This window comes from Oreochromis niloticus, linkage group LG22 (assembly GCF_001858045.2).
Source record: "Oreochromis niloticus isolate F11D_XX linkage group LG22, O_niloticus_UMD_NMBU, whole genome shotgun sequence".
Classification (NCBI taxonomy): domain Eukaryota; kingdom Metazoa; phylum Chordata; class Actinopteri; order Cichliformes; family Cichlidae; genus Oreochromis; species Oreochromis niloticus.
This window is the reverse complement of record NC_031985.2, coordinates 15,248,070-15,271,421: the sequence shown is the minus strand read 5'-3', so window position 1 is coordinate 15,271,421 and position 23,352 is coordinate 15,248,070. Positions and strand designations below refer to the sequence as shown.

Below are 23,352 nucleotides of genomic sequence, written 5' to 3'. Positions count from 1 at the left end.
AATAGGAAAAAATTGATTTCCAAAAGCACAAGGGAAGTGTTTCTGGGGAGACAATAACCTGACGGACCAGTTGCAGGAACCAAAACATGTTAGGTAAGTGTGTTTTAATTTTTTTAATTAGTTTTAGGCTAATAGTTAGGCTAACATAACACACTTACCTCTCATCTTTTCTTTCCTCACAAAACCGATAGATCCTCCACTTTGTTTAAGTCTCTCCCAGCGCAAATCTTAGCATGTTTTGGTTCCTGCAACTGATCCGTCGGGTTATTGTCTCCCCAGAAACACTTCCCTTGTGCTTTTGGAAATCTGTTTTTTCCTATTTCCGTTTTTCCTATTTCAATTGTGTTTTGTGTGCTTTTGCAGCATTTTTCTTATTGCTGGTGTTTTCTTACGTTGCAGTCCGTTTGGCCTCTCAGGGCCACCGTATAAAGCACCTCTGTTAGAAAATATTCCCCCTCTGCTGTACGACAGAGAACCCCAAAGACACTTGAGACGTCTAATAACCTTCAGCTGCACATGTGCAATTCTGAGAGCAGCACCGTTGACCACAAACCAAAAGGAAAACCTATTACTGAGAACTGATTTCATTCTATCACCTCATCTAGCTCAACCTTGTAAACCCATGGGAACTTTCTGCATCACCTTCAAAATTAAAAAGTAGAAAGGGAGGGCTCAAGGCTTGCGTGTGGGTTCCTTTTTTAATCACTGCTGCCCATGTATTAAAAATAAACATGCAGGTTAATTCACAGTACGGTCCACGAACAACACAGCGCGAGAAACAGGAAACAGATGAGAGAGGGAGATGGAATCAGAGAGACCGGGAGCGGAAATGAATAAACAAGAGTGGGAGACTGTGATGGAGGCCGGAGGTTTTTGTTGGCCCTACTGTGCCAGCCCCTCTTGGAAGCTCAGATATCCATCAGGTTTGCCTCTCTCTGTGCTTGACAGCGAGTCTACAGAGGGCCCTTTTTAAATCAAGCCTCTCCTACCGCTGGCACAGCTCCAGATAAAGGCCCACTCTGAAGGGGATTCCTCAGCCCGCAGACCTCCGCTGGGAAACGGCCGAGACGGACGAATGAACACTTTTGTAGAAGGAAAGAGCGGGCAGGGCGGTCAAGGAGACGGACACCGAGCAGAGAGAGCGGGGGGAAATAAACAAGGAAGAGAGGAAAACAGAGGGGAAAGACGAATTAACACACCGACACACAAGCTCAACATGGGGTCCTTGGGGACCTATTCGACATTTGTTAAATGCGTCCTATAGACATTTGTGCCATGTATCTCAATGTACTCACTGGGAGGCACGATGTGATTAAGAGTAGCAGCTATGCATTTGGTCCTGGTGCAAGAAAAAAAATGCATCAGGACTCTTGAATGGATTATCAATAACAGAGTACCATCACCTGTAAAGATATCGGGTAACTTTCACACCAGCAGTGCAGGAAAGCGGGAAAAATAGCTTTGCATTCAAGGTACTTTTGTGTGTACTGGAAATGCAGAGTTAAAGATTTGTGTGAGCTGTTTGTTGGACAGTTTCTGTGACCATCATCCATCCTCGTCTTCAGTTCATGGAGCCGTTAAAGAAACCAAAAACTGTTTATTCAAACGCACTTTCTGGGATTAAATAGGCGTCCTGATGGGTAGGAATGTACCAATTTACCGCATCTGATCATCTCAGAAAAACCCTAAGACAGCGGTTCTCAACCCCCGGGCCCCATACTGGTCCGTGAGTGGTTTGGTACCGGGCCGCGAGAGTTGAGGCTCGGGTGTGAAATTTACGGTTATCAGGGTTTTTATTGTTATTTTTTTCATCGTTTTTATCGTTAACTCGGTTTCCCTGGGTCTTTTCCCGTGTGTTATGAATAAATCTTCCCTTTTTTGGTACTGGTACTGGTTTTATTTGTTGTATTTATCCGCGACACCTAAAAGGCCAGTCCGTGAAAATACTGTCGGACATAAACTGGTCCGTGGCGCAAAAAAGGTTGGGGACTGCTGCCCGAAGAGGTTTAGGTATCAGTCATACATTGACCACTTATGCTTAATAGGCAGATGACTCAATATGCTATCCCAGTTATAGTAGTTGTACATTCTAGTACTTATGCTACCCATAAACCCAGAGGTCAAACATCTGTTCCTATGCAAAGGAATCCATATCAGCAGAAGAATGCTGGATCCATGAGTCAGGCCCATTTTTTGGTTAGAAAAGCCTGGAACTGCACCTCATTTATCAAAACAATTACAGATAGTAGAAAAGTCAAACCAGAAGCTTTCTACACCCCAACAGGCAGGCTGGTAGGCTGATACTGAAGTAATAAAAATCATAATGATTTTTTAAATGAATAACTGTCAGGACTCTTTGGCCTTTCTGTGAGTCTTTGAAATACAAAACTCACATGTATTATGCTGGTTACTAAATAGTAAATACTGGCTATTAACATAGCTGGTAGAGCACCAACAACCACCACATTAGTGTGTTTATGTGACACAAATATTAGAAAAGCAAATAAATTTGACTTCCTTCTTTCACACTTCATGAATTCAAGTCCAAATTCCTAAAAAAGCGCACCTGCATCTCATATAAACTCCCCTATTCATAAGCTTGGTTTTCTTTGGTCCAAAGCAGGACAGGATTAGAGCTGCAATAGCATTTTGAAGCATCACTGGGAGAGGAAGCCAACCCCCGTTTGAATGAATGACACCTGTAACACTGCTGTTAACAGCCTCTCTGTCGCCGTGCAGCACTTATCAAGCTTTTTCGAGGAGCAGTGGAAAGCCAATCTGGCATCGCTCACCACCCTTCTTCCACTATCTCAGTCACTGCGACTTGTCAGGAAGCCGTGATTCTTAGATGAGACCTCCTAAGGGATGACAAACAGCACTGGTGTTGACTGAAGCAAAACAAGCCTTCGGCTGTGCCATGGTTGCTAAACAGGAGAGCTTAATATCCACTTACAGCGCTCGACTATTTAACAGTCAACGCGGCCGTGGGATTGGTTCGGTTATCTGTTTACGTCGACCAGCTGACAGACGGTTTTTGCCAGAGTTAGTTTCAGAATACAACGGAGGGAATATTCCGCAGCGTTTTCTCCATAAGCCCCTTGAGAGTGTTTACTTATCAGTGGGCACACACCCCTATCAGCGCCCGTGCACCGATGCACCGTGAGCTTAGGAGTGTAAGTTGAAGAGAAAAGATGAGGGGAGTGAAAGGACGAGGCAGGGAAAGAGGCTCTCTGGAACGCTTTGATATATATACTGAAGAACATACATGGCTACTTCAGCGGCTAATGCTGCACTCCCTAAACACATCTGTGTGTGGGGCGGGAGGGGGGCCAGCATCTGAGCAATGGGGAGTAAATTCCTCACTCTCTCCTGTCCCTGTGAGACCCATTCTGCTGCCTGGAGATAAGTGTGGAATTCAAGCTTGGTGGCAGGCGTGCCGAGGTGAAACGGATGCCATGGCTATGGCTGGGGCGGGCCGGCGCTGATAACCGACGGCAGGCCAGAACTGAAGCCTGCCAGCACACGCAGAGTATGGAAGCTTATGAAAACAATATTAACATTCATATGACAGGCATGGGAGGAAAACCAGCCACCTATTGTGAACTACACAAGGCAAATGAAATATACGTGCTTCAACAATGTCAGGACGACCCAGTGAGCTGTGTGGGCTTCATTACTTGAAGTGGCCGCGCCAGCGCTAGTGAGATATCCCGCGGCTACCGAACACAATGCGGCGAGCACCGCTGACTGCTGTCTCCTCTCCATACATCTCAAAGCAAAGCACAGTCACTTCTAATTAAATTTATAGGAGCAGGACAGAATGGCTTGACAGTACAATGTAAGACTGTATGTGTGTGTTGGTGTGTGTGGTAGAGTGGGAAAGGAGACAAATTAACACACAAGTGAAAGGATCTGACAGTCCTTGTCCCTCAGCAATGGAGTTGACTGAGGAAGTTCAGACACACTGAGAAGAGTGAGATGGTCTCTGTACCTTTATAGAAATAATAAACCATTTAAAGCAGCGCTACGGACTCATCCTTATTTCTTCAGTCTCTGCGACAGGAAACAGTAATGACATTACATCTCTACTATAGGCATAATTCCAGAGACAGGGACAAATTAATCACCCGTCTGTTTATTTACAGAGCATTTGAAAAGCTTTCAGGCTTTCTGACTCATCTTACAATGGACTCGCATCATTTTTCCTCATCAGCATCCCGCAATAACAATGCAAAAGCTGGTTTTTGGAGGGTTTTGTGGATTCACAGTGAACTACACAACACAGGGATGAAGGCCAACGCTATGCAGAAAAGTGGAAAAAGACCACCACAACTCCTAAAAAGGTGCCGTACATAATCCTACAAGAGAAAATGAAAAAAGGTGTAAGAAAGCTGACAAAAATGAAGCGTAGAAGCAAAATGTCATCGGCCTGTCAGGCTCTAATTCACTTTTATTCCCCTACACTAAAATTTCAGGCCTCTTTGACAGCTTCGCTAAAAATAAGACTTCACAGTAGTTTCTTTTTTATCGTAGGCCGTTTCTTTTTCTAAATTAAATTTTATTAAATTGTGAGGTTTTTTTTCCCCCAGCCATCATGGCTGTCTGTTCTACATATGTGGTCTGGCTCATACATGTGGTACTAACACTGACACTGACAGACTCATGTCTATTCAAGCTGCCCAGATTCAGAAAAATAACAACAACTACCACTACATACAGTTGATCAGCAGATGGTGTTGATCAGCATCATGGCTTCGACTATTAACCTCATTGCTGATTAATTTGCCAATCACAGCATCTCTGGGCGCACTGTGCTGATTTATTTTCATTTATTTATTTAAATTCATTTATAAACAATCAATCAAAAAAAAATTGGAAATATCTAGTTTCAAATAATGCAAAAACAAGGAAAAACAACAAACTTGGCAACCTACAGCTACCCAGCTTTAGGTTTATTTAAGAATGACTTGATCTCTATTAAGATTTTTCTTAATAGAGATTCATCTATTAAGAAAACCAAAACCAGCCGGTGTCTGTTGACAGGTTTTTAAAATGGAATTATATTTTCTAGACAAGATTCAATATACAAACCAGGAAATCTACGAAACTAATCTGTGACTTCTGTGACAGAAGATAAGAGACCAGTCAGCGACGTCACTGGGGAACAAAAAGAAAACTTTTACTATAAAAACAAATGGTCTCCGTTTCTGGTTTGTATCACAGTTTTGCTAATAGTCAGCAAGCAGTTGGCAAGTGTTTGCAGATAAGTCTTGCAAAGCAATTGCAAGAAGGTTTTTTTACCTAGCAACTGCCAGCAACTTCTAGCAACCCCTCACCAACCAAACTGGAAGTTGAGAGGCTTCCAAGGAGGGTCACAGACTGGTCTCTGTGGGGCTTTAGCAACTGAAGCAACCTTCAACAACCACTCAGCAACCAGTTGGGGACTACGCATTTTTCCAGAGAGAACAATCTCCAGGCCTGTATGATCTTAAATGATTAATCTCAGCTCTAGTCTCCTTCCTCGATGTATTACTTACAGCACAACATTTTAAAGTTATGCTCTTTCAAAAAAAGTAGAAAAAATTAATAATTAATCAATAAAAATACTTTTAAATGCTGCTGGATTCTCAGTTTTCATACATAAACTGTCAAGATGCCTTAGCGTCAACACCGCCAAAGTTATTACTCTATATTACACTGAAGACTTAAAATGTTTACTCCAAATAATCAGTGAAATTGTGAGTCCCTCCAGGGGAGACCATGCTTCGCATCCAGCCTCAACTAGTGTAAAAACAAAGTGTGTCTGAGACCGTGTGCTGCTGCCTAATGCTGATGAAAAACAAGGGAGTGTGGGAGCAGCCACTGGAGCGGCGTTAACATAGGCGAGAGCAGGGGAGGTGTGAAGGAGGGACTGTGTCTCGGTAAAGGCGCGCGAATGTCGCCGCTTCCACCTCGACCACTTCGTCTGACTGATGAGTTCAAACAGGACATGGTAATAGCCTGTCTCCAACATTCCCCTAACCATAAATCTCCCTGCAAGAAAAATGAGAAAGCAATCAGGTGGGAAGAAGGTTTTCTGTGTGTGCTGGTGTGTGTGAGAGAAACCGAGAACTACAAAGAGAAATGAGACAATAAAAGAGCATGTAGAACATAGCCCATGCACTGCAGGCATGCAAGAGGAGTGCTTGTGTATCTGTATGAAGTTACAGGTAAAACTAGTCCTTCAATGAGCATCTTCTGTACGACAGGACACCGGATGATGAGTGGGCACTCAAGCACTCGAGATATCAAGTTTGTTTTAAGGTGCATCAAAAAATGAAGCTGTCGTTCTTGCCCAGCACTTAATATGATTAAAGAGTGAAAGACAATAGCAAGGCTTGCCCTTTTCTTTAAAGTAGTTAAACCATTAAACGGCGAAAGAAGAGTTATTCCGCAGAGAATTTTGGCAGGCATACCAAGTGGAGAGTGGCCAAAGATTTAAGGCTTTTCAGTGGAGAGTGAGAGGGAAAGATGGAGACGGAGAGTAGCTAATTGATCAGAACCCGGCTCTTCCCGTTTATTATTCACCATGTTACCGCGCTTGTTATTAATAAGCATTCCCACACCCCTTTGACAGCCGCTGGGAGGCCAATTTGAAGTCCCAAGGTGTTGGAATGTACACAATGTGGTGTGTTTGCATCTGCGTGCGTGTGAAAGTCCGCAATGTGGCCACACAAGCATGACCTCGCCATCAGCTACACATACACACAGTCACACACGCCTGCTCTCGAGTGACTAAGATGTAGGGCCTCATCAAAAGCACAATGCAGCCAGTGTGCTCGGCGCGCCGCATTCAACCGTCGGCACTGTGCGACAGGGCCGTCAGGTCTGCCAAACAGCCGGCTGCAACACTGTGGCAAATGAAGTCTGAGTTTATTGAACAGGGAAGGAGGGACTGAAGAGGGGTGGAGGAGAGGAAGGGAGGGGGAGAAAGAGTGCGAGCGGGAGATAAAGAATGAGGGAAAAGTTCATTATTCTCCAGTATGAAAGAAGGAAAGAACGAAAGAGGTGGAGGAGCAGGTGAAGGAGGACCTCAATGACTTGCACGGGGTTCCAGTGCGAGTGCTAGCACTACACTGTCTGTTTCTGCTGCTGTACCAGCTGTTTGAACTGATATTACAATGTTCATTAAGAGGTTACACTGCACTGTAGGTCAGTGATTACTGAAGAATTGATTTACAATGAGATTTGTCATCTGTTTATTCCAGTGATGTTGAACTGTGCCAGCTGAAATGCAAAAATCTGAAAGCCATTTAGCAAATGGCCCATGTGGTTAGTAGTAATGATTTTTCCAAAAGGACAGTTGTGTAATGTTCTTCACTGATAACCTTCGTTAGAACACAAGCTAGCTTAAATTGCTCTGGTGGTGCATGTCGGACACGCGTGTCTCATCTTGCGGGCTCATTTGATCGTCTCCGTGAGGAAGATGTTCAAGAAAATGCTAATTGGCTGAAGATATCCCAGAAACACACACATCCTCTTTCCTTTCCCCCCTCCGTGCTCGGGTCAATCACCCCGCTCCAGTCAAAACAGAGGACACTGTGACCACATCGTTTCCAGCAACTGGCGTGGGAGAGAGTAAAGCAGAACTTCAAAGCTTTGTTTGTCTGCAAACAGTCCTCAGAGAGCAGACCAAACACCCTCCCACCGGCTGCTATAAACAACCGAGAGACCTCACACGGGAGAGGGGAGAAGGAAGGGAGGGAAAAAAGGGCAGGTAGTGTTCTGGAGGACGGACAGGATGGTTGTATGAAATGTTAGAAGGAAGGAGGTGTTTTGATCTTTTGACCTGTTATGGTAGCTCCTCTGAAATCTTAACTCCAGGCAGGGAAACTGTTGCCCTTTGCATTCAGTTTATATGCAAATGTATACTAAACCTGTTCACCCAAACAAGTGGGAGTAAGGCAACCATGCATGAGTATAATACACAGTAATGCACCATATATTATTACCACTGTGTGGGGATGTAAGCAAATGTGTATGCTAATTGTGGACTCTGTGAGCTTTAAAGGGTTTAATTTACAAGACACGTTTACGGGTGAAGTCACACAAGCACACACTTTTTGTTTTCTTCAGCACGTATTCAGGTTTGGGAATTCCCGGCGAATCGCAGGAGCATCGCTGCAGCCTGACATGTTTTCAGCAGCAATCAATTTCAAACCCACAGCAAAGGAAAAACAAAGAAAAAGCTTTAATATTGCTTTGAATTATTAATTCCCTGCAGCAGTAAAAATATATAAAAGAGAGTGACCCAGTGAACTAGCAGCCAGCTCAGACAGTCAACTGTCAGCTACCACACAGTGCGAGGAATGACACATGGGCACAGTCTCACACGAGCGAGCTGAGCGGCATTGTACGAGGAAGCGGTGATGACAGTTGTGAGATTCAGAAGGCTATGCTGAAATTGCCACAGTAATACCGTTTAAATAATGTGATTGAACTGTGAATCAAATAAGTGCTTTTTGCTATTAGTCCCACCTGTGAGTTAGGCCCTCTCATGCCAGCAGAGCAAGATATTTCTCTTTTCTACATAAAATGTGAGGGAAGAGAAGCAAGTGTAAAAATAACAAGTACCAAAATGTAATTAAGTAAATCACAGAGGTTCTGTCAGCTTACTAAAAAAAAACGTTAAGACCTTCTTGTCCCAGTATTTGTAACCACTAGAGTTTAAAGCACCTACTTACAGTTGGCTTGTGGCAATAAATCCTAAAAACTGTTAATTTATGGGGTTTTAAACACTATTTTTTTAACATGCATAAAACAGATTATAATGCATTATTCCTGAGGAATTGTTTGCCCTGTGATACCAACAGTGAGGGGCGCCAGCTAATGTTAGGCCAGAAAAGGAGTCCAGTAATCACTAAAGGGCCCTTCGAATGCAACACAACAACATGGCTGCACGTTTCCTATGGCTCACACCGCTCATTGAGAGTTTTTCCCTGCATCAGGCGCACCCAGTTCAACTGTGCTAAACTTTGGTGCTCTTTGTGGTACATTTGCAACACCAAAAGAAACAAGGAATCACAGGGAGAACGGGTGCACAAAGTACACAAATTGGTGCCAGTTATGTCAAAGTGCTTTTTACTGTAAGGTGAAATACTGATGATAAACCCAATAATCATGTAACCCTTGATTAAAACGAGAAAGAAAAAAACTCTCTTTATCAGGAAGAAACCTCTGGCAAAACCAGGATCAAGTAAGAGCAGCCATCCTCAATCACTGGTTTGCTAGGCGAGGAGAAATTACATCATATAGATAAAGCAACATAAATTTGGAGCAATTTGCTCAACCAATTAGCCTAGCAATTGTGCTGTTTGGGCTATAACCTCAGCAAAATGGCAAAGGACAAAAAAAACAAACATGCTAGTGATAACATTAGGGATGAGGCAACTTTAAGAAAGCCAGCTAGCTCATACGCAGGTAAAAAAGTTAGCTAACATTAGCCAGAAAATGCCAGTTTCATCTAAAGCTGGTCCGAGTTTCACCTTTTTTAGTTGTACTTTTTATGATTTTCAGACTTTGTTAAATAGAACAGTGGAAAGAAGAGCAGGGGAAGACCCACAGTAAATGGCCACGGGGCCGATTTTAACTCAGGCAGTTGCATTAGCTTTGCGCCATAAGGGTTACCAGCTCAACTCAGGGAGCTAAACCAGCACCCAGACACCTGCCTCTTTAAACATAAATTCATACCAATGATAGCAAAACTAGGATCAATATCAGGTAAAGTCTGCACCCAAGCTTTTTTTGGCTAATGTTAGCAAGCACTAGCTTGGCTGCTAAGCTACTGTCGACTGCTCCCTTATTTCCCAAGGGATCACCAGACTGGTTGGATCCACATATTTGATTTGGCACAGATTTCCAGAAACATCCTTCTCATTTATCCAGGCTTGGGACCAGCAATAGCTTGTGACCCCCTGAGGCTGTGTTTTGTCTCCTCATGGATGAATTCTAAGCCATGCATTTCATCCCTAAAAGTGACTACAGTTCACTTATAGAGGCCATGGGTGTCATTAACAATGATTTTTTTGGCTTCTATGCCAGAACTTTAAAAAAAAATCTGTAGGCCGATGATAAGACTAATTCAATTTCAGAAGGAAAAAATTCTGGAAAATTCAAGTTTCTATTTGTCTTTTAGAATTTTTCATTTAGTTTCCCTTCTCCTACTGTTCTTTCCTTCATTACATTTCAGCAGATAATCTCTCTTTCTGGCAGGCAACAGAAGAAGAAGAAAGTGTCTCTTTATTCAGTCAATTGAAAGCGGTCCACGAAGCTGGCCCTTTGACAGCAATCCTGCCTCTTATTTACACGTGAGCTATATGTTTGAGAGCTGCTTGCGCGCAGAATTCGGGCATCGTTAATATGCTGGGCATCGTTAATATGCTGGGCATGTTCCCCCTGCCACCCTGCCAGTTCTCACGCCCCACCCAGCCTCCCACACATTTACACGCCACGCACACACAAGCTCACAAGGAGGAGCAGAAAAAGTTTTCTTACCTAGATGGTGTAGATCGATGTGGATGACGGGCAGTGCAGGGAGGCAGAGAGAGGAGAGAGAAGAGAAGGGGGTGGGGGGAGAAAACACAAGGAGAAAGCTTGATTAGTGTGCGAGTTCAACACTTGTAACCTCTCCTACAGCGAGTTAATCTGCTCTCTCTTGTTCGGCTCAAACAGGTTGATGCCAAGAGTACGCCTTAACAAATCCACCGTGCACTCCTGAGGGTGAAACGCTCTCTCCTCTGCTTTTTCTCATTCGCCTCCTTTTCGCAGGTTCCCCTTCTTGACAGAGAAGAGGCCGTATTCAGGTCTTCCCTTTTTGATTCCTTCAGTGCTACACTTCTCACGTTGCTATTCTCTCCTCTTCCTCTTTGCTTTCCTCTTACCTTCAATTACCCTACACCCATTTCACCCTCTCATTTTCTCCTCTAATCTTCTACAGGACTTCTCCGCTTATAGCCCCTTCTTCTCTTCGAGCTTTTCAGTCTCCCATTTTCTGCTCTCTTACCACTCGTACCAAACCGACAGACACACCCCCCATGGGAAGCCAGGAACTGGTGAAAACCCCAATTAGAAGCAGTGAAACCAGCAGGTGGGCCATCTTGCAACTGCTCCACTTGACAAAGGTGACCATTCACTACACATTACATCATTTTATTTCCTCCCTTTCCTGTCTGCAGCCTTACAAGGGTACACACTCACTCCTCCTCGTACTACCCCTTGGGGAAAAGACATCAGAAAGCTAGAGGCGCGGGTCAAATATGAAGGTGGATTGGGAATGGGCTGGATGGAAAGCTGTGCATGGAGCTAAAAATCCTGAGGTGGTAACCAAGAGAAATAAAATTCTGGAATTACCCCACATAGCACGTTCCATCCTATTATAAAGAGGATGTTGCTACATGCCCAAAGCAGCAGAGTGAGGTTATCTGCACTATAGCAATGTCATTATTCCCAGCTTTTAGTGGTAACCTGATTTCAGAAACATATTAGCTGGAAGACATTTCCTCTTCTGTTTTTTCCCCCTTTTTTTGGGTCAAGTAATTAAGGGAAACCGATCAAGTGAAGTACTCTGGCTACATATTAGAGCTATTTGAGAAATTCAAACATCCACTTGAGCACAAGAAAAAAAAAGGTTCAGTCTGTAATGTTCTGAGTTCACGAGTCAGTGTGCAAATACCACAAATTCCAAGTGTATAATATTCAGCCACTCTGGTCAATTGTATGTTTTGCTGCAAGATTATTATATATATTATCATCAAAGCTCCTGGCAGACCACCAAGCAATTCTAATTTATCCTCTGGGGAGCATAAATATCAAATGTTTTACAGTGGCAGGAGAAACCGGAGCGTCTGGAGAAAACCTGCGCAAGCATGGCTGCACTATGCAAACTCAAAGTGGAAGGGTGCTGCATGGCTTTGAACCCAGCCAAAGCAGTGCAAAAATATATTTGCTTAAATCTTACAGTACCAACTGTTCATGAAGCAAGGGATTTAATACAGTTGCGAAACAAAAACTGCGCTTAAGGATCCACGGGGTTAAAGTGGCAGCAGCTTAATGTAAACTGTGGTTTTCGAGCAATCACACTAAATAAGCATATGCTGATTATAAGACAACAGATTCCTAACTGCTTTTGATAACAGTCCACGGGCATTTCAACAAGATAAACAGATGGGTGCAACAATAGCAGAGCGGCATATTAGTTTAGTACTCTGATCTAACACAGTGCAGACATTGTCTCTTTTTTGTCATAAGCAATGTACCAGATTTCCTGTGAAACAGAGTCTGATGATGATGGGAAACGCAGAGTTGAAACTCGTATGCAAAACTTCATTTGTGTAAGATTTCCCTTTGTTTTTTAACCAAGTGTGACAATAATTGTGGTTTTATTTGACAGGTTTTAAAGTGGCAAGAGAGATGCATCACCGCTCCGACTTATTCTCAACCACACCCACACGCACTCCTAAACAGTGGCTCAAGGAACCACTCGCTCCTTACTGTAAATATTTCTTGAATGTTTTTTGGGCCGCTGGTTCTGGCATGACAAGCTTTTTTCTGATGAGCCCTAAGCCTACCAATTACTGTAAGTTGAGGACACTTAACGGCAGCCTATGGCCTGAAAGTCCCTTTTAAGTCAGCCAGGCAGCCGTTCAGTCAGACATTCAGTCAGCTGTTCATACAGCCTGCGGCGACGGGAAAATTTCCTGCGGTTAAAACAGGAAGAAAGAAAGAAAGTCAGCTTGCTGAGGAGGCTAACGTGGCCTCATGTGGCTTACGACAAACCCATCAGAAAACAGGCAACAGGGCATGACAGAGAAGACAGCACTTTTAGTTGCTGCCACACAGCAGGAGTGTATGTGTACATTTAAACCCAGTGCACTTCGGCTTCTGTATGCAAAAACTGTTGGTACAGTGCTGGGCAAGCAGCCAATCAAAAGCTGGGGATGACTTTGCACTTAAAGCCAGGGGGGAAATTATGTGTAAAAATATAATAAGTGGGTCTAATTTGCAGTCAACTCTCAAACTATGAGAATTTGCTAGTTTCTGCTTTGTATCATTGTAATTACAATATCTTTGTGGTTTGCAGAGTTGGTTAAAAAGAAATAACCAATTTAAAGATACCTGAGGGTGGTTTTTTAGGCCTTTGGAAAATGCTAAAGAGTAGCAGACACAGGGATAATTAAAATTAATCTCATTTACAGTGTTTTTACTGGACTCTTTCTAGTTCTGTGAAAAAACACGCACTCTTAATTAAGAATATAAGTACCAAACAAGTGCTGCGAATCAAATGGACTTGATTAAGTGATCATCAGCAAGTGTGAGCACTTCTATAAAAGCAGGTGTGTGTTAGCACAATGACAATCTTTCCAGCAGAGTTCCCGGCACAAAAGCCCAAAAGTTGATGTTAAAAGCTAAAGTTAATGAAAGCCCAATTAGAACAAGTATGCTTAGGTTTGCAAAGCCTCATTTGAACAAAAACAACAAGAATGTCCTTTGGAGAGATTTGGCCATCATGCACAGCTCCGTGTTTGGCAAAAAACAAACACAGCATATCACCACAAACACCTCGTACCAGCTGTCAACCACAGGGGTGATGATTTGGGCTCGTTTTGCAGCCACAGGACCTGAGCACCTTGAGGTCATTGAGTCAACCATGAACCCTCAGTATACTAAAATATTCTAGAGCCAAATGGAAGGCTGACTAAAGCTTGACTGACACTGGGTCACACAACAGGACAACGATGCCAAACAAAAGCAGCAGAAAATGTACAATGACCTGGCTGAGGCGTTGCAAAGGTCCAGTCAAAGCTCAGACCTCAAACCTATTAAAATACTGTGGACATTAAGAGAGCTGTGCATGAACGAATGCCTGAAAATCTCAATAAACTAAGGCAATGTTGGCAATGTGAAAGACTGATAGTCATACAGAAAACAATTAAAGTGATTTCTGCTAAAAGTGGTTCAACAGACGACTGAATCATGGGATGTTTTTTTCCCCCAATCTGCACATTAGTTTTTCTTTCAGACTGTGCATTAAGGAGAAAGATTAGCTGATTAATAAAAAAATGTATCTACATATTAATGAGCAGTTTAGGGCTGAAATTAACAGTTATTAGCAGATTTGTTTTACCTCAACTGATTGATGTATATCTGGTCTAATGTCTACACAGACTCAGGTTTAATAGAAATCTCATTTGAGAAATTCAACCATAAAACATGTTCTTATAAATGATTAATCATCCATCAAAGTGGTTGCCCATTACATTTTTTTGCTAAATTGCGTCTTCTGTTTCTTCTGTTTTGTTAAGCTCCAACATCCAGACATGAAGTTTTACTGCCTGCATGGTCGAAATTTGGAATTAATTTCTGGTCAGCTGACCGCCCAACATCTGGCTAGAAGGCCACTTGCCTGACAAATCACACGACTGGCATCTCCCTTCTGGCGAAGCACCAAACTTAGGACAAATTGCACATTATTCCCACTGAGACAAAAATTGCACACAAGTGGAGCAGCCTCCTGGATTAGGCTTCCCATAAATCTTTGCAGAGCCGGGAACAGCTGCACCGAATACTGAAGGCTGAACGGCAACGCTCTCCTTCCCCTTTAAGGCTTTGTTAAATGCCACAGCGCGCATTGTAGGAAATTCATGGCCACTAAATATCAAGCAAGCTTGTGTCAATTAACATGCAGGGAATAAATTAGACGGAAGAGAGCCTAAAGCAGCCCTAATGGGATCCGTAATAGTCTTGCTCTTTTTAAACATGCACACGCGGTGTTTATTAGGCTCTTTGGTCGTAAGTTAAGGCGGAGGTAAAGAGGTGAACTAGTCGCTCCAGCAAATCACCTCAAGTGTCCTGAAGGGGAATATATGCAGCACCTAAAATTCATGTTGGTGTAAAGCAAAACAAAAAAGAATATGATTTGAAAACAAATAAAGGGCAGAGTGCTTACTGGAAAGGTTACACAGTTATCACTGAGGTTTCCAACCAGTTTTTGTCAGAGCGCGTGAGGCAGAGAAAGGTTGATAGTTGTCAGGTCCAGGCACAGCCCACACCCCCCTCAGGTGTTTTGACATTTTAAGTGAATTTAAGCGCGGCAGTCTTCTGCTGCAACCCTACACCACAGCGGTCTCCATGCCGACAGCAGCACCAGCAGTTGTCTCCCAGAACCAGCCCTGACATTTTGTCTTCTTCTCGGCATGAAGAGAGTGAGTCTGTTTCTGCTTGTGTGTGTGTGTAGCTTCATATGTGCCTGTTCAAAAGCTGGTGTGCTGCTGTGTGCTTCCTTCCACCCACCACTTTCTTTAGATAATGTAAGACACGAAACCTGCACACACTCAGGTGTCAAACCGCAGAGAAAAGTCTGCGTGGGCTGCAGAATGAGAGAGAGAGGGAGGGAGAGAGGGAGAGAAAAGATGGAGAGGAAGTAATCCTCAATAACACATCTCCCTTACATGTCTCCCAGTAATGCCCAGATTAGACTAGTGTTCTCAGAAACTGGAACAAGTGGAAGAACAAACACTGCCAGGTGTTCTCAGAGGCCCATTAGACACATTTTCAATTAATTATTGCGAGCATTATCAGATTAGCCTAATATTTTCCCTTTGCCACCGTGATACTGTATAATTAGATTACAGTGAGATTATGGGGATTTTTCACTGTAGTTGCACATCAGCATGAAATTATCATAACCACAATCTCGTGCCCTTTCATCCTCCCGTTCAGCCACGAGGTCACAACACATCTGTGGCAAATGTCAACGAGAACAAAACAAAAATGCACAACACGTGTTTTCACGTATGGAAAGAGTCGTGAAAAGCTGATTTTTTCTAAAACTGTAGTTTGGCTACAAATGATACGACAGACAACTGTACAGGAGCCTAGCATATCACAGAGTGTGTGTGGATGTGTGCGCTTTGTGAGGCCTTATAAGACACTATAGCTTATAGTATTATATGTTGGTTATTAACAGGTTTTCCCGCATCAGATATTAAACTTGATTTAATGTTTAATATGGTGCGGTATAGCTTTTATAGTTCCCGTTCTTTTAAAAAAGCACTATGAGCAGCATTTTTGAGGCAGTATGCTTCAGTCAGTCTAAGAAACTGTTTAATATGTTACACATTTAGGCTGTTGTACTGATACCAGGGAAAACTTCTTCCAGTCTATGTGCCAAAGTACTATTGAGCAAGGATTGTGTTATGTGTCGGCAACCCAAGTGCTGCATGAGTGAGACTTGCAGTAAGAAAGCACTTTAAGTGCTCCACTGAATAGAAGAGCACTATATACAGGGAGTGCAGAATTATTAGGCAAGTTGTATTTTTGAGGAATAATTTTATCATTGAACAACAACCATGTTCTCAATGAACCCAAAAAACTCATTAATATCAAAGCTGAATGTTTTTGGAAGTAGTTTTTAGTTTGTTTTTAGTTTTAGCTATTTTAGGGGGATATCTGTGTGTGCAGGTGACTATTACTGTGCATAATTATTAGGCAACTTAACAAAAAAAATAAATTTCAATTATTTATTTTTACCAGTGAAACCAATATAACATCTCCACATTCACAAATATACATTTCTGACATTCAAAAACAAAACAAAAACAAATCAGCGACCAATATAGCCACCTTTCTTTGCAAGGACACTCAAAAGCCTGCCATCCATGGATTCTGTCAGTGTTTTGATCTGTTCACCATCAACATTGCGTGCAGCAGCAACCACAGCCTCCCAGACACTGTTCAGAGAGGTGTACTGTTTTCCCTCCTTGTAAATCTCACAGTTGATGATGGACCACAGGTTCTCAATGGGGTTCAGATCAGGTGAACAAGGAGGCCATGTCATTAGTTTTTCTTCTTTTATACCCTTTCTTGCCAGCCACGCTGTGGAGTACTTGGACGCGTGTGATGGAGCATTGTCCTGCATGAAAATCATGTTTTTCTTGAAGGATGCAGACTTCTTCCTGTACCACTGCTTGAAGAAGGTGTCTTCCAGAAACTGGCAGTAGGACTGGGAGTTGAGCTTGACTCCATCCTCAACCCGAAAAGGCCCCACAAGCTCATCTTTGATGATACCAGCCCAAACCAGTACTCCACCTCCACCTTGCTGGCGTCTGAGTCGGACTGGAGCTCTCTGCCCTTTACCAGTCCAGCCACGGGCCCATCCATCTGGCCCATCAAGACTCACTCTCATTTCATCAGTCCATAAAACCTTAGAAAAATCAGTCTTGAGATATTTCTTGGCCCAGTCTTGACGTTTCAGCTTGTGTGTCTTGTTCAGTGGTGGTCGTCTTTCAGCCTTTCTTACCTTGGCCATGTCTCTGAGTATTGCACACCTTGTGCTTTTGGGCACTCCAGTGATGTTGCAGCTCTGAAATATGGCCAAACTGGTGGCAAGTGGCATCTTGGCAGCTGCACGCTTGACTTTTCTCAGTTCATGGGCAGTTATTTTGCGCCTTGGTTTTTCCACACGCTTCTTGCGACCCTGTTGACTATTTTGAATGAAACGCTTGATTGTTCGATGATCACGCTTCAGAAGCTTTGCAATTTTAAGACTGCTGCATCCCTCTGCAAGATATCTCACTATTTTTGACTTTTCTGAGCCTGTCAAGTCCTTCTTTTGACCCATTTTGCCAAAGGAAAGGAAGTTGCCTAATAATTATGCACACCTGATATAGGGTGTTGATGTCATTAGACCACACCCCTTCTCATTACAGAGATGCACATCACCTAATATGCTTAATTGGTAGTAGGCTTTCGAGCCTATACAGCTTGGAGTAAGACAACATGCATGAAGAGGATGATGTGGACAAAATACTCATTTGCCTAATAATTCTGCACTCCCTGTATAAGTACCAATCCATTTACCACATACCACACAGGATTTAACAAAGTGCACAAGCCAGATTTGCTGATAGAATAAATTGCAACTGCTATCAAATGAACATTAAAAAGGGTTATATGTGCATGTGGTCAACAAATTGTGGTAAACTCAAATGATTTTCTCCCCTAATTGTTCTATACTGTACAACTAAAATGCACATTTCTGTTTAATCTTCACAACTTTCCATAACATAATCTTGTTTTGGGCCTTTGTTTAGTTTTGTTGTCTGCCTGTACAAATGGACTATGACTTATAATCTACAGAGATCTGCATCAGCATGAATAATGAGGTTGCCAATTAACTAGTTTTCCCTTTCACCTTCCTGTTAGCACATTCTTGGGGCAGATTTGCTTTTCATTTTATCTAAATCTAGGGTGAAATTACCGCATTAGAGGTTCCGATACTTTCATCTTATCTCAAAAAGTAGGTTGGGGCAGAAAAACAACTACAATTGCTGTCGCATACATTCAGATTCTCATTTTTAACTAAATTTGAACCTTTTACTGGATTTTCTCTGCAAGTAAGCAGCTGTTAAAGCTATCGATCGAGTATGAAAATCGATCTTAAAAAAACAAAAACACACACGTGCATGAACACAACATCCTCCGCTAAAGGAGGATGTTGTAGCAGTAACGCTTGTGGGGAAGTTTTGACTTCCTCACAAGTCTGCAAGTTCCGGTTAGAGATGCATAACTGTAGAATAATTTAATTATTAACAGATACAAAAAAAATTAGGGTGATATATCGTGTGAAGACATGATTTCTGTTGTGTCATGTGTGAAGGGGTTAGCCATCACACTGATGTCGTGAATAAGGGAGCGACAGACAGAGTCAGAGTGAGTGTGGTAAGAAGCAGGATTAACTACTGTACGAGCTCTTTGATGGGCAGGTTGGAGAGCGATTCCCATGGATCCAAGGGGCACTTATGCAGGGGATATGGAGAGGGATTATGGCCCGGCTCCATTCATTTAGAGAAATAGAGATTACAATTTTATTTGCAAAAAACAAAACAAAACAAAACAAAAAACAACCACAGTCATATCCACATGACTGTGGTCAAGTGTGCAAGATGTAAAACTTGAATGCCACAAATCTCTTGAGAAAACTGATCAGAAAGAAACCAGAGCAGGGAAATCGTGACATGCAGAGCAACTGCTGAATGGCAGGTTCAGCTAAAACTAACAGTCAAGTCGTTAGAAAATAATGAAGAGCATGTTTGCAGCTAAAAGCACTGAAGAACTCATTAAAGTGCAATGGGTATGGTTACATTTTGAAACATGGGCAAGTGGTTAAAATTTCAGATGTTACAATCGACACATGACTGCAGAAACTAACCCATAAGAATCAACAGATGTTTGAAATAGCAGTAAGATTAAGTTGAAATAGTAAGATTAAGAAAACTGGTGGAAATAGATAAAACTGATACCGGCAGTGGATAAATAGATAGACTCAGCTAGTCAAGGTCCATCTTCTGCTACTTTCAGCTGATTGTTGTTTGACTTTACCAGACAGTAGATATCAAAAAATATAAGTATAATATAAAAACAAACCCTTATTATCTGTATGTGTCTGTATGCATTTTAAAAACTGAAATATAACGTAACAAGCAAATGTTTGGATGTCTGACTCCCATTAGAAAAGACAACTGGTTGGAAATAAACTGCACTCAATGATTTTCTGATTTACATTTGTTTATTTGTGAGCAGGAGCTTAGAAGGGAGACACAGATCTCATGTGCATGTGTAAGTGTTTATGTCTGCGTATACGTACATCCTGACTGGGCTACTGCTGCCACTTTGGAATACAATAGCCTATGGAAACAGGAAGCCAAGCTGGAGACTTCCTGTGGTTCTTCCAATCAAGACGCTTCCTTTCGGACCTAATTTTGTGTGTGTGTGTGTGTTTGTGTCACTGTGTGTGCTGCTTGCATCCTGCAGGGGGTCACTTAGGGAGTTCCGCGGAGAGATGGCAAGCTGCTATAAAAACATCAAGCGGCAGCAGCAGACAAACTGTCGTCAGAAGGAGGAGCGCTTCCACCCCAACGAGAAAGGAATTGGGAGGAAATCAAAGCTTTACCTTAGCAGGGGCAAGAGACAGTACCACCACGACCACCTCTGTGTGTGTGTGTGTGTGTCTTTGTCTTCTCTGTTTAGCTGTCAGTCCTCAAACACCCAGAGAGGGAGAGGCTGGCTGATGTTTTCAAAGCACTGCCTTGTGTGCATTAAGCTGTCGGAGATGACCTGACCTGGATAGAGGAAGCGGTGAATAAATAAATAAGTCTTCCACATTCACAGAGCCCTCGTACCTCTGTGTGTGTGTGTTTGTGTGTGAGAGACAGATGATTATCAGTGCAAATATCTTTGATTGATACACAAGTGGGAGTATGCTAGTCAGGTCAAGATCGATATACAAATAAGGTAAAAAACCCATCCAAACAAACCAAATGTGCGTGTTCCTTCACATACATGCTCAGTGTGTCTATAGTTGCTTAATGCGTGTGTATGCGTGTGTGTTTAGTGCTGCTACGGGGCTTGAGGGCTGATATTAATGAAGCATTTCTCTCTGCGGAGCTCTGTCAGTACAACAAGCCCCTAACGTGATTAATAACTGCCTTGCTTCCCTTGTGTGTATGAGCATGTGTGTATTTTTGTGTGCACGCACAGCATATGATGCAATTACGTATGTGTTTTGTGAGAGCTTATTAGAGCCCGCCTGATGCATTGATCACACTGATATCACACGCCAATTTCATCATGTTGATGTATTTGCTCAGGCAAAACACTACTTCATTTAATTTCAATTATTAGACAGTACCGTTCATCTTTTTGAACTAGTTCTGCAGTGTGCATTATTTGATGTTTGGGTCTTTTTTGTTTTCCTTTAGGGATGTACAAACTTTTCTTTTCATCTTTTGTTACCAATTATATATCCCGACCCATTCGACACCACTTTCTTCCTAATTTACTACACAGGGAAAATTAGGGAAGAGGTTCCTATGACACTGACACAGAAATGAGCTCATCCCCAATCTGCCTATTAGTCTGAGTATTGAGTCTGGTATCGACCTCTCCTGTTTTCCGCATGTCAGCATTAGTGTTTGTGTTATATTTGATTTTCAGATGGAAACTACATTGTGTAAAATTTTCACCGTCAGAAATCAATAGATTGCAAATTACAGTCAACTGAATTGTGTTTTCTTACCGCGGCGTTTTCCCCGAATTGTGGGGGGCTGTTAGCGCACTGTTTACCTCAGCTGTCAATGTCAGGTGACGAGCGTTCGCCTCCACTCTGAAAGAAGCTGTAAATCTTTGTGACACAAGTCTGATACAAATCGAGTGGTGAAGCTCACTTCTGTCCGGCGACAGCAACACTGATGAGAGTTGTTGAGGAACTTTGCTATGCTGAACTTTCCTGTTGGTAAGTGCTGCTGTTAGCCTCTGTTAGCTGCTGTTAGCCTCTGTTAGCTGCTGTTAGCATCTGTTAGCTGCTGTTAGCCAGCATTAGCAAAACTGTCCTTAAAGTGCATGTAACATTTTTGGGCTCTGAAGGTTAGTAAATAAACTCTTACACAATGCGAGAAGGCTTCTGTTTATCAAACAGCTTCAAATTGTTTATCAGAACGAAAGTGAACACTCGAGCCCAACATTAGCCGGCATAATGTTAGCTTCAAACCAGCTGTTGTTATTGTTGTTTAAGTGGTGTCTATCCAGAGACGGGAGGGTTGCATGTCTAACCTGCTAACTATAACTAACTGTAACAATATCAGGAACAAATAAACATGTTAATGCACATTTTTGTGTGTTAGAGCCCAGATCTCAGTTCAGGAGATGAGGCTGGAGGTGAGGTTGGAAAAGGACGACATTTTATTATGATGCTGCTGGCGTTGTCTTGTTCCTTAGAGTTGATGATAAAACAAAGGTATGAGCCTTCATATCTTGAGTCTGAAGGTGCAGACATGAATGTAAATGTCCCTCCACAGCATGCTAACACCTACAACTTGTCTCCTCTGCCTTTGTGTGCTACATAGGTGGTCAGTCTCTAAACATACACATAAAACACGATCAGTTGGAAGGGAGATTTCCTGCCTAGCTACTATAGACTAGGCGTCCACTTCTATGTATTTTTTATAGATTAAATGTAAGTTTATGAAAAAATTGCATCAGTTTGTTGAAAGATCTAATTACACACTAATCACCTCATATTTATAAGAAAAACATTCTTTTTTCTATTAAATAACCTTAAGCTCAGGCTAACTGAAAGCCCATATGACAACTTGGTCACTGACTCTGTTGCACAGGTAACCCTGCTTCACATTTACTGACCACATCACACCTCAATCACCAGAATCTATTGCTCCCATTGGTTGCAGCGTCAATCATTCTTCTTAAGTAGTTTAACTTACTGCCCATTTACTTCCTATAGTTCCCTTTATACTCACAGGACTTCTCTGTCATCAATACCAGATTTTAAATTCAAATATCAATTAATTCAAAAATCCAGCATTTGTTCTTGGGCTCTTGCTATTGTGTGCATGTGTTTCCTCTTTGTTGCATGAGTGAATGTGCCTGCAGAGGCTTATGGAAAAGCTCAAGTCAACATTAATGAAAGGGAGTACATTACAGTAGCTCTTCCTGTTTATGGCTCTATACTCTGCCAGCCACTGTGATTCTTCTCCTCCTGCCTGTCTAATAAGCTTTGTATCGGTGTTGTCTTTCTCTACAGGACGCCAGTACGCTTAAAGCTTCCGGCTGTAATGAGCCAAATGGTTTAATGTGACCACAAAGCAATGCTACAATGCTAAACACATCTATTTCGCATGACAAGCATGACAAGGCACTGTGAGATTTGCAAAATGTCTTTGCCGCCAAAAGACGGCTGGAAACGTTGGTGTATGTGAGTGCCCGCATTATCTCCAAAGCTTCTTGCAGCCCTGCTTAGCAAGGTGCTCATCATTCATCTTCATTGCCCAAGGTGCCAGTGTGTGTGAGTGTGTGTGTTAAGACAGATTTAATGAGGGGAAGAAGGACACGAGATTCACAAAAGGTGGACTTCTGACTGTTTATTACAGCCTGCGTCGCCTTGCCTTATGATGAGGATGAATTTCATTCTTTCTCACAACTTCTGTCTCCTCAACACTCCCGTCTCTCCTCTCTCCTTTCCTTCTGAAATTAGATGTTCTACATGCCCGGTTTGCAAGACGCTATCTGTTAAACTTAATTCATCCCTCACCCGTATGCCTCTGCATTAAGTCTCTCTGACATGAAATGCCTCGCTGAGCTATCCACTTCTTGCCCTGCAACATATCAACTTCACAGACCCCATGAGCATGATCAGACTCGGCATCAGCACAGCCAACAGTTGAATGGATCCACATTAAAATAAATATATAAAACAACCAGCACCACCACATACACACACACCCACAAAAAAACAAAACACAA

At 42.5% G+C, this 23,352-nt stretch overlaps 1 protein-coding gene and 1 long non-coding RNA gene across 2 annotated transcripts in view; one reads left to right on the top strand and one right to left on the bottom strand.

The window, feature by feature from the left end:
* ext1b (exostosin glycosyltransferase 1b) overlaps positions 1-23,352 on the bottom strand; it is a 129,303-nt gene that overhangs the window by 68,153 nt on the left and 37,798 nt on the right. The gene's annotated exons all lie outside the window — the stretch shown is intronic.
* LOC112843432 (uncharacterized) lies at positions 10,534-23,195 on the top strand. Its single transcript, XR_003215757.1, has 2 exons — positions 10,534-15,239; positions 19,849-23,195. It is a non-coding gene; the product is annotated as an uncharacterized LOC112843432 (long non-coding RNA).